The sequence below is a fragment of the Triticum urartu genome, chromosome 6A (genome assembly GCF_056163025.1).
Source record: "Triticum urartu cultivar PI428250 chromosome 6A, HENAU_Tu73, whole genome shotgun sequence".
In the NCBI taxonomy this organism is placed as follows: Eukaryota; Viridiplantae; Streptophyta; class Magnoliopsida; order Poales; family Poaceae; genus Triticum; species Triticum urartu.
Window position 1 is genome coordinate 194051056 of NC_141878.1, and position 4852 is coordinate 194055907.

Here is a 4852-nt window from a genome sequence, read left to right on the forward strand (position 1 = left end):
TTCTACCCACTTAGTAATGTAATCAACAACAACTAAAATATGTGTATAACCATTAGAGGAAGGAAAAGGTCCCATATAATCAAAGCCCCAAACATCAAATGGTTCAATAACAAGTGAATAATTCATAGGCATTTCTTGACGTCTACTAATATTACCAATTCTTTGACATTCATCACAAGACAAGGGAAATTTACAGGCATCCTTGAAGAGAGTAGGCCAATAAAAACCTGATTGCAATACCTGCAGTTCTGTCTCCAGCATGGTGTCCTCCATAATCCTTAGAGTGACACTTGCGTAGGATCTATTCCTGTTCATGCTCAGGTACACAACGTCTAATAACACCATCTAATCCTTCTTTATAGAGATGTAGGTCATCCTAGAAGTAATGTCTTAAATCATAGAAGAACTTTTTCTTTTGCTGGTATGTGCAACTAGGTGGTATAAACTTAGCAACAATATAATTAGCATAATCAGCATACCATGGAGTAGTGCGAGAAGCATTTATGGCAGCTAGTTGTTCATTAGAAAGCTATCATCAATAGGTAGTGGGTCATCAAGAACATTCTCTAACCTAGACAAGTTGTCTGCAACGGGGTTCTCAGCTCCCTTTCTATCGATAATATGCAAATCAAATTCTTGTAGCAAGAGAACCCATCTAATAAGTCTAGGTTTAGCATCTTTCTTTTCCATAAGATATTTAATAGTAGCATGATCAGTGTGAACAGTTACTTTAGAATCAACAATGTAAGGTCTGAACTTATCATAAGCAAACACAACTCCTAAAAATTCTTTTTCAGTAGTAGAATAATTTCTTTGGAAACTCTCTAGAGTTTTACTAGCATATTGGATAACATTTAGTTTCTTATCAACTCTTTGTCCTAGAACAGCCCCTACAGCATAATCACTAGCATCACACATAATTTCAAATGGTAAATTCCAATTAGGAGGCTGAACAATAGGTGCAGAAATCAAAGCTTTCTTAAGTATTTCAAATGCTTCTACACAATCATCATCAAAGACAAATGGAACATCTTTTTGTAACAGATTAGTCAGAGGCCTGGACATTTTAGAGAAGTCCTTAATGAACCTCCTATAAAAACCGGCATGACCAAGGAAACTTCTTATACCTTTAATGTCCTTAGGACACGACATCTTTTCAATAAAATCAACTTTAGCTTTATCAACTTCAATACCTCTTTCAGAAATTTTATGCCCCAAGACAATACCTTCATTAACCATAAAGTGGCACTTCTCCCAATTCAAGACAAGATTAGTTTCTTCACATCTCTGCAAAATTCGATCAAGGTTGCTTGAGAAATCATCAAAAGAAGTTCCGTAAATGGAGAAATCGTCCATGAAAACCTCAACAATCTTTTCACAAAAGTTAGAGAATATAGCAGTCATACATCTTTGAAAAGTAACAGGTGTATTGCATAAACCAAAAGGCATACGTCTATAAGCAAAGGTACTGAAAGGGCAAGTAAAAGTTGTCTTTTCTTGATCCTCTTTTGACACAGGTATTTGAGAGAAACCAGAATAACCATCTAGAAAGCAAAAATGTGTATGTTTGGATAATCTTTCTAGCATTTGATCAATAAAAGGTAAAGGGTAATGATCCTTTTTAGTGGCTTTATTTAATTTGTGGAAATCAATTACCATTCTATAACATGTAACAATTCTTTGTGGGATCAATTCATCTTTATCATTAGAAACAACAGTAATACCTCCCTTTTTAGGGACACAGTGGACAAGACTTACCCACTGACTATCAGCAACGGGATAAATTATATCTGCCTCCAGAAGCTTTAGTATTTCTTTTCTTACCACTTCTTTCATCTTAGGATTTAACCGTCGTTGGTGATCAACAACCGGTTTCACGTCTTTCTCCAATTTTATTTTTTGCTGGCATAGAGTGGGACTAATGCCCTTAAGATCATCAAGAGTATATCCAATAGCAGCATGGTGCTTCTTCAGAGTTTTCAATAATTTCTTTTCTTCATGCTCTGAAAGGTTGGCACTAATAATAATAGGATATATCTCTTTCTCATCAAGATAAGCATATTTAAGATTATGAAGTAAAGGTTTAAGCTCAAACACGGGATCACCCTTAGGTGGAGGAGGATCGCCTAGGATTTCAACAGGCAAGTTGTGTTTCAAGATAGGTCCCTGTTTAAAGAATACTTCATCTATTTCTCTTCTTTCATTTATAAACATATCATTTTCATGGTCTAGCAAATATTGTTCTAAAGGATCATTAGGAGGCACGAGAATAGAAGCAAGACCAATAATTTCATCTTTACTGGGCAATTATTTATCATGGGGTTGTCTATGAAACTTAGCAAAATTGAATTCATGAGACATATCCCCTAACCCAACAGAAACAATATCCTTATTGCAGTCTATCTTAGCATTAATAGTATTCAAGAAGGGTCTACCAAATATAATGGGACAAAAGTTATCTTGTGGGGAACTAAGAACAAGAAAATCAGCAGGATATTTAACTTTTCCACACAAGACTTCAACATCTCTAACAATCCCAACTAGTGAAATAGTGTCTCTATTGGCAAGTTTAATAGTAACATCAATTCCCTCTATCTCAGCAGGTGCAATATCATGCATAATTTCTTTACATAAGGAATGAGGTATTGCACTTGCACTAGCACCCATATCACATAAGCCATGATAGAAATGATATCCTATTTTAACAGAAATAACAGGCATGCCTACAATAGGTCTATGTTTATTTTTAGTATCGGGTCTAGCAATTCTAGCAGCTTCATCACAGAAGTAAATAACATGCCCATCAATATTATCGGCCAAGATATCTTTAACCATAGCAACACTAGGTTCAACTTTAATTTACTCAGAGGGTGTAGGTGTTCTAGTATTACTCTTACGAACCACATTTGAAGCTTTAGCATGATCCTTTATTCTAACAGGGAAAGGTGGTTTCTCAATATAAGCAGTAGGAACAACAGGATCATTATAAGTGATAGTCTTTTCTTCAACTTTAATAGGTTCAACTACTTTTACTTCAATGGGAGGATTATATTTAAACCACTACTCCTTAGGGAGATCAACATGAGTAGTAAATGATTCACAGAAAGAAGCTACCATCTCAGAGTCAAGTCCATATTTAGTGCTAAATTCACGGAAAACATTGGTATCCATAAAAGATTTAACACAATCAAACTTAGGTGTTATACCTGACTCCTTACCTTCGTCGAGGTCCCAATCTTTAGAGTTGCGTTTAATTCTTTCCAATAAATCCTATTTGAATTCAATAGTCTTCATCATAAAAGAACCAGTACAAGAAGTATCGAGCATGGAGCGATTACTGAGAGAAAGCCGAGCATAAATTTTTTGAATAATCATTTCTTTTGAGAGCTCACGATTGGGGCATGAATATAACATTGAATTAATCCTCCCCCAAGCTTGATCAATGCTTTCTCCTTCGCGAGGCCAAAAATTATATATATAATTATGATCACGATGAACAAGATGCATAGGATAAAACTTCTGATGAAATTCCAATTTCAATCGGTTGTAGTTCCATGATCCCATATCATCACATAGCCTAAACCATGTCAATGCCTCTCCCTTCAAAGATAAAGGGAAGACCTTCTTCTTGATAACATCCTCGGGCATACCTGCAAGCTTCAATAATCCACAAACTTCATCCACATAGATTAGGTGCAAATCGGGATGCAATGTTCCATCTCCTGTAAAAGGATTAGCTAGCAGTTTCTCTATCATACCCGAAGGAATTTCAAAGTTAACATTTTCAGTAGGTTCAGTAGGTTGAGGAGCAACTCTTTGCTCTACTGGTCGGGGTGAAGAAACCCCGAACAAGCCCCTCAAAGGATTATGTTCCATAGTAACAAGTGATAGTAAATTTTAGCACACTATATAAAATTTTCCTTACCAAATTCCACCTACCAAAGGCGCTTCACTCCCTAGCAACGGTGCCAGAAAAGAGTCTTGATGACCCACAAGTGTAGGGGATCTATCGTAGCCTTTTCGATAAGTAAGAGTGTCGAACCCAACGAGGAGCAGAAGGAAATGACAAGTGGTTTTCAGTAAGGTATTCTCTGCAAGCACTGAAATTATCGGTAACAGAAAGTTTTGTCATAAGGTAATTCATAACGGGTAACAAGTAACAAAAGTAAACAAGGTGCAGCAAGGTGGCCCAATCCTTTTTGTAGCAAAGGACAAGCCAGGAAAAACTCTTATATAAAGAAAAGCTCTCCCGAGGACACATGGGAATTATCGTCAAGCTAGTTTTCATCATGCTCATATGATTCGCGTTCGTTACTTTGATAATTTGATACGTGGGTGGACTGGTGCTTGGGTACTACCCTTCCTTGGACAAGCATCCCACTTATGATTAACCCCCCTCGCAAGCATCCGCAACTACGAAAGAAGAATTAAGGTAAACCTAACCATAGCATGAAACATATGGATCCAAATCAGCCCCTTACAAAACAACGCATAAACTAGGGTTTAAGCTTCTGTCACTCTAGAAACCCATCATCTACTTATTACTTCCCAATGCCTTCCCCTAGGCCCAAACAATGGTGAAGTGTCATATAGTCGACGTTCACATGACACCACTAGAGGAAAGACAACATACATCTCATCAAAATATGGAACGAATACCAAATTCACATGACTACTTATAGCAAGACTTCTCCCATGTCCTCAGGAACAAATGTAACTACTCACAAATCATATTCATGTTCATAATCAGAGGGGTATTAATATGCATAAAGGATCTGAACATATGATCTTCCACCGAAAAAACCAACTAGCATCCACTACAAGGAGTAATCAACACTACTAGCAACCCACA